Below are 8041 nucleotides of genomic sequence, written 5' to 3'. Positions count from 1 at the left end.
GGCTTTTATATAAAAGTCAGATTTGAATGCAAATACAATCTTCTCAGTATAAACCTCAAGTATACAAAATACAAAATCAGTTCCTTAATCATCAATTTAAAGCTTCGATGTGAAGTGGTTCCTTTGCGTCATCTATCGAAAGAGAAAATAATCAAGTTAAATCTGTCCCTACTCTATACTAGGTGACATCCCTATTTCGCAAGTTCCTTGGTACCCTAAAAAGGTGTCAGCAGTTTGACTTCAAAGAAGTTCAAACTCTCTTAGCCTCTAAAGGTAACTTGAGTTTAAGAAGCAGTACCCTCTCTGCCTACCCATCCGCTCTTCTAAGGGTCCTCAGCCTACTGCTCCCTTGCGCTCTGATCTCTCTCAGCGCATCTGCTCAAGGCATCTACCCTTCTAACTTGCCTCTCGCTGTTCTCTCTCTTTGAGCTCTTCGCTATCTTATCCCCGGGGTGCTGTCCCTAAAATACACAATCACAGTGTGGGTGGAACGCCCCTTGACGCCCACCTCGGACTTTCCCCGATGATGTCAGTTTCTGGCTCTTTCCATTGCTTCATCTCTTTGCGTCGTCCGTTAGGTTGACCCTTCTCCTTAGATGTCATCTTCATCTTCTTGTTGTCGACTTTTAGTTGACATTTCCATCCAAAGTCAAATAACCTTAAACAAGACCTTAACATTATAACTCTTTCTTTGACCTTACTAGATCCTGTGAATGGTCATTCAAAAACAAAGCTCAAATTCCAATCGCCTCCTCTCATGTTTAGGCAATAAACTTCGTTCGACATTTGTCACTTTAAATCTAACAAATGCTAGACTCTTCGGCTCGCACCATCATGTGAAGACTATTCACGACTCCTGTGAGCCCACTAAATTACATACATTGACTACACTCTTGCGAACCCTTTGGTCATTCAGGTTATAATCACAAATGACCTAAACTCTTCTAGCATTCCTACAACTTCTTCTACACAGTATAACCTTTAACATACATTTATATATGAACGCTTTTAGCAAATACTTCGTTCATGTGTGAATACATCTTAGCTAAAATACAATTTTGTAGAATATAAACCTTAATACATAGAATATAAAGTTCACACCAAATTTAATCCTATACATAGAATATAAACCCTATACATGAAACATAACTTTATATTCTCATTGATTACATCGTTATGTGTGCTCTCTGCACGTTCCTCCATGTTACAATTCTCTTGCCGTTTCTGCATTTAAAGTTACACACGTACATGAATTCTACTCTGCACGTTCTACTGTTCGTAAGCATTTCTACATATTTCTACATTAGCCCACTACGTATACGGCCTTCTAAATCTAATACATTCTAAAGTGAATATAGTTATACATTTCCTATACCATGTCGTCACTTTAGTTGACCTTACGTTATAGTCATCACTTCACATTACGATATGCATTTCATTCCCACGTTACACAATATTCCTACGTTTATAATAGATGCGTCTAAATATGACTACGATATACATTCCATTCAAATTACGCTCTCTCAGTGGCATTAAAGGGTAGTAGCGTTCTTTATGTTTTAGAGATGGGCAGTGTGGGCTTATAGGGTTCGGGAAAAGGTAGCATTAGTGGTTGCAGGTTTTAGGAATTGGTAGCATAAGGGGTATTACGTTTTTCCTATTCAGGTAAAGGTAGCTGTAAGGAGTAGTACCTTTTTTTTTAAGAGTTCGTGGCTAGCAAGGACTTTGTAGGATATAGAAAAAGGTAGCATTAAGGGGTTTTAAGATACAGAAAAGGTTAGCATTAGGGTTGCAAGGAGTTTTTACAGTTTGGGATGGGATAGCGTTATCGAGTTGTAAAGGATTGTTAGGGTTAAGGGAAAGGTAGTATTATGGGGTAGTAGAGAGCTTTAGAGATCAGGGATGGATAGCGGTATTGGGTACCAAAGGGTTTGAAGGGTTCATGAAAGGCTAGAGTTTAGAGGTATGTAAGTTTTCAGGGAAGGGTAGTTTTAAGGGGTAGTGAAGGTATTTAGAGTTCAGGGAAGGTAGCATTAAGAGGTAGCAAGGGTTTTTCGGGTTAAGTGATGGGTAGCATTAAGGGGTAGTAACGGTTTGTATGGTTCAGGGAAGACTATCATTAAAGGGTAGTAAGGGTTTTTTAGGGTTCTCAGGTGGGTACCATTAAGGTGTAAAAAGGGGGTTTTAGGGTTCAAAGGAAGACAGGTTAAGGGGTAGTTCAGGGTTCAGGGCTGTGTAGTAGTAAGGGATTGGAATTTTTTTTAGGGTTCACAAAAGTGCAGAGTTAATGGGTTTGTACAGATTAGGGAAGGATATCCTTAAGGTGGTTTGTATGACAATACTACACATACCTTTACCATGCAGATGCCTTTGCCATTTATGACAAGCATAATAAGGTAATTTAAACCCCTATATGTGTGTGTGTGTGTGTGTGTGTGTGTGTGTGTGTGTGTGTGTGTGTATATATATATATATATATATATATATATATATATATATATACCGTGATCAGGGACTTGTAGGTGGGGTAAAACCTACAGGAGAATAAACAACGTAATCCAAAGTGGCGTGCGGCGTCTTCTTTATTGAAGAATGATTTGCTCCAGCAACTAACAGCGAGGTTGTTCCGACCCTCGCCGCCAGCACTGGCTTCAAGCTGCTCCCCCTGTCTTGGGACATTTGCTCGTGAGATATATATATATATCCACCTCGTTTTTGGCATATATACTTCAGCCACTCGCAGCAGCGGGCCGGGACGGGCTCGCCAAGCCCAACAATCCAATAAGTATCGTTAAGTTCGATGTACTTAAAAGAACGCTGATACAAAGGATTGTAGCCTGGACGTCGTTTTTTGATTACATCAAACTTAACAATACTAGTTGTATATATATATATATATATATATATATATATATATATATATATATATATATATATATGTGGAGCTCAACTCAATGAAGCATCCATGTTTTAATAAAAGGTTTCAGAAGGGCAACATCTCCTGACGCGTTTCGGCTCTTACAATTCAGCCTTGTTCACAGGGGAGCCAAATGGTAATATGAATAATCACACTCCTTAAATACAGTACGTAAAGTGAACTTAAGCACAGTCCTGCAATTCCCATGATGCACCTGGATTGCATTGGCAGAAAGTTTGCTAAGCAAAATATAGCAAAGACATTAAATGAATTCTTAATTTTGTGAAATACATGTGAATTTCGTAATTTTGAAACCCATGCACCTGAGAAGTATGCTTACTGCCTGCGGTGCTTGACACTATTTCATCATAATTAATAAACACGCTACAGTTTGGGACAATGATTTCACATTCCAGGTGCATCCTGGTCCATGCATGGCAAAGGCACAAACACATACCTGCTTGGTAAATGCAAACGTGGTAAAGGCATTGCGTGGAAACGACTCTGCTAAGGGGTAGTAAGGAGTTTTTAGTGTTCAGGGAACGGTAATATTAAGGAGTAGTGAAAGGTTTTTAGGGCTTAGGGATGGATAGCGTTAAGGGCTAGTGAGGCGGTCTGTTTCAGAGAAATTTAGTGTCAAGAAATAGTAAGGGGCTTTTAGGGATCATAGAAGAGTAGTGTGAAGTTGCAAGAAATAATTGTTAGGGTTCCTGGAAGGGTAGTGTTAAGGAATAGAAAAGGGTATTTAGGGCTCAGGGATGGGTAGGGTTAAAGGGCAGTAAGGGTGTTTTAGGATTTAAAACAGGTTCATTTAAAATGAGAGTATATTAAATAAGTACATTATTTAATTTAACTTATAAAAATAAATTTGTAGTAAAGCGAAAACATTAGTAATGTAAATTAAAAAATAATAACTTGAAATGAATAATAAAAATGAACATTTGAAACTTAAAAATGTCTCTTCCTCCCATACATTTTAAAACTCAGAATTAGAAAGAAAAACACCATTCTCTTAAGAAGTGCCATATTATGTATCTCTGAGGCTCATGATGGAAAGGGGAGGAGGAGGCCGGCACTGCAATACATCAAGACATTCCTCCCACTGCCCTCCTCCTTCTGTGCTGCTGCCAGACAATATTAAAGACCATAATTATCTAATTGTATCAGAGACACATAGCGTTGCAGTGGCGTATTTTTGACCTAAAGAGCATACTCAGTCATGACACAGTAGCTAGATTGGTTAAGCAGCTCTGGCTCACGCAGCATGATAAACAAATGATTACAGCTCTTGGAGGGTAAGCACTTTTTCTGTGAAAACACACAACGTTTGTCCAATCAAAACATGTAGTCCTGCCCAATAACATGCTGGAGGAGCCAAAGCTCCCCTCTGTAGCACCCCTGAAAAATATTTTTCAGATTGATCACACAAGGTCCATCAAACAGCTGCGTTTTCAAGCCAGACCAAAAAAGTAAATATTTTAGGCGGTGTCTTAAAATGGGTCACTAGGAGGTAGGTGGTTTATAAGTGATGGAAGAGAGGATCAGTTGAAACCAAGAAGTCCAATGCAACCTTGATTAGTAGGATAAGGGGCAGAAGGGATACTTACCAATTCCAACAGATGTGAGGTAAGTTCTGTATCAAAGTAGGATCAAAATGGCTGAAGAATAGGAGCAGCTTATTCCAGTTTGGCAGGTGAAAATATTTCCAGAAGTGAAAGTAAAGTGCTACTAGAGGGGTCATCCACCATGTACATTTTAAGTAAGAACGATGTTTACTCAATACCTAGCAAAATTACTAGAATAAGGGCCACATGCATCATTGTAGGATTTTGCATTTCCTAAATTGCGAAAATTAAGGAATCGCAATTTAGGAATTGCAAAATCCTATGCATCAAGAAATCCTAATTATTTTTAGGATTTCTTAATTTTCGGAATTTGCGATTCCTTAATTGCGAATCGCAATTAAGGATTGGCATTACATTGTTTCCTATGGGCCTAGAGGCCCATAGGAATCAATGCAGTTTTGCATTTCTTTTTTTAGGAAATCGCAATTTGTTGATGCATTGCAAGGGTGCAGAGGGGGGTCCAAAGGACCCCCCCCTGCACCCCTGAAATGTATTTTAAAGGGCATGTTTCACACACACATGTCCTAAGGACATGTGTGTCTGTAACATGACACTTTCAAAAATGCATTTTTGTGCTTTTTTAAAGAATTTCGCAAATTAACACGAGGGTCAACCTCGTGTTAATTTGCACTTCCTATTTCAAAATTCGCATTTTTTTAAAAATGGATGCATTGCATTTAAGGAATCGCACAAATGCGATTCCTTAAATGCATTCGCATTTTTAGGAAATGCAAAAAAAACGAATTTTGAAAAATTGTTTCATGCATCCCAAAAACGTATTTAGGAAGCGCAAACGGCCGAATTTACCGATTCGCACCGTTTGCACTTCCTAAATAGGTTGATGCATGTGGCCCTAAGTGATTTCCAGGAATATGCAATCTTTGCGAATGTAGTAACTTTTATTAATTTGAGAGTTTATAGTATGCTACATGTAGTCTTGTGGTTACTTCAGCACATTGAAGGGGGAGGCTATAGTCTACTGTCTGCGTAAAAGATAATGTAGGCGGGGAACACATCCAAGCAAGAAGGAAGGTTTGCTTGGAAACCTTGTCTAAATAGTTCTGTTTTCAGGAGTTTCCTGAAGCACGTGTGATTCAGTTTATCTCGCAGGTAGAGGCTGAGGGCCTTCCATAGTTAGGGTATGCACTCCCACATATCTGCCTCCTTGTTTCCCCCACTCTAGGGATTGTTCCTGGATCAAATTAGCAGTTGGAGATCAGAGGTTTCGGCCTGGGGCGTAGCATGAGGCTACGTTTTGCAAACAAGTCGGTAATTTTATCCCAGAAGGCTTTGAGGATGGTGAAGAAGCTTCAATGGGTAGGCGGTGGAGTGCTTCCAGGGATGACTTGATATGTTCCCACTAACCTAATGTATGGGCATTGTGGCTGCCTGAAGATTTTGTCTTTGGTCTTTGTAACTTGGCACAAATTTTGGGAAGGCCAGCATTTATGATGTTTCATATTCAGACAAGACAAAAGAAGGTCTCTGGTCATGTCCACTCGATGGTCAGTTTGTAGCTATGGAGGTATATTAGAGAGCAGGGAGAGCTGAACAGTGATCCCTGTGACCTCTGTATTAACTTCTGAGGCAGAGGACAGTTCTAAATCAAACTGTATCCCCAGATTCCTCGCCAGAGGTGTGGTTGGCGGGGTTCTAAGTCAAACTATATCCCCAGATTCTTTGCCAGAGGTGTGGTTGACGGGGTCAAAGAGAGACCAGTTCGCCAGACAAGGAGTATTGAGATGGTCTCACTCACCCCCATTACGATCATCTCAGGCTTGGTTTAGTTCGAGAAGAGAAAGCTTTTTTTTCATTCAGTGGAGGATATGGTCAAGGCATGAGTTGACGCTGGTAATGTTGTTTGGGCTATTGTCAACCAGAAATTAATTTGGGTATCGTTTGCGTACATTTGAAAATTGACTTTATAGTGCTCAAGAAGTTGTGCAAGAGACATACTTAGATGTTGAGCAAGAAGCAGGAGAGGGAACACCCTTGAAGTACTGAGAAAATGTTCAGAAGGTTCTCCCAGATGTGACTTTGAGGAGCCTGGAGAGATGCACAGTTCCTGAACAAGCATGTGTAAGGCCCACTCATGTGATTTTCAGTAATTTAGTGTTTCACAGTGACAAAGAACAAAGTTGTTCAGTAGCATCGAGCCAAGTTATTTGTGATGTCATGAAAATCTAAGTTCACTGCATCTGATTTGGCAGACACCATCTAAGTCCATGGTTTGGTAACAGTCCACCTATTCTAAGGCACACTGCTGCCCACTCCCATTTCCATCTCGGCCAGAATGCTGGTTAGTTAGAGCAACCAATCACGGAATGAATCAGCTATTATCTATAGGGTCCTCCAGAAGCTGACAGGACAAGGGCAAGAAGGGTGAGGTAACTAACAGAGCGCTGTAATGTCACAGGGTGCTGTTAAAAGCAGAACCGCAGATCAGTGTAATGTCACAAAGTAAAGAAAACAAGCAGAACACTATGATGTTAAAGGGTGATGAACAGCCGCAGGGCACCTTGCTGTTACAAGGTGAGAAAAACAAACTGAGGACTGTAACATCATAGGGTGAAATAAATAACGAGGTGGTATAAGCATGCAGAGCACTGGGTGACATAAAAGAGCAGAGTACTATGGTAAACAGAGCACTGTGATGTCACAGGGTGATGTAAAGAAGCAGAGCATTGTGATGTCAGAGGGCGATGTAAATAACTAGGTAGTAATAGCAAGTAGAGCACTGGCTGACATAAAAGAGCAGAGCACTGTGATGTCAGAGTGAGGTAAACAAGCAGAGCACTGTGATGTCAGAGTGAGGTAAACAAGCAGAGCACTGTGATGTCAGAGTGAGGTAAACAAGCAGAGCACTATGATGTCAGAGTGAGGTAAACAAGCAGAGCACTATGATGTCAGAGTGAGGTAAACAAGCAGAGCACTGTGATGTCACAAGGTGATGTAATCAAGCAGAGCATTGCGATGTTAACAAGTAGCACTGTGATGTCAGAGTGAGATAAACAAGCAGAACACTGTGATGTCAGAGTGAGATAAACAAGCAGAACACTGATGTCAGAGTGAGATAAACAAGCAGAACACTGTGATGTCAGCGTAAGATAAACAAGCAGAGCACTGTGATGTCAGAGTGAGATAAACAAGCAGAACACTGTGATGTCAGCGTAAGATAAACAAGCAGAGCACTGTGATGTCACAATGTGATGTAATCAAGCAGAGCATTGTGATGTCACAGGGCGATGTAAACAAGTAGCACTGTGATGTCACAAGGTGCTATAAAGAAACTGAGCACAGCTGGGTGGTATAAACAAGGAGAGTACTGTGACATCACACGGTGATATAAACAGGAAGAGCATTGTGAAGTCAGAAAGTTATGTAACAGTGTGCTGTGATGGCAGAGCGAGAACGTATCACTGCATCTCTAATGTCAAGACTGGATTTACCAATTGTTTGTCAGCTAAAAAAATTACATAAACTATTTGGAAGTCTACTT

Source organism: Lissotriton vulgaris, unplaced genomic scaffold (assembly GCF_964263255.1).
Source record: "Lissotriton vulgaris unplaced genomic scaffold, aLisVul1.2 SCAFFOLD_1664, whole genome shotgun sequence".
NCBI lineage: Eukaryota > Metazoa > Chordata > Amphibia > Caudata > Salamandridae > Lissotriton > Lissotriton vulgaris.
Note: the sequence above shows the minus strand (reverse complement) of the source record.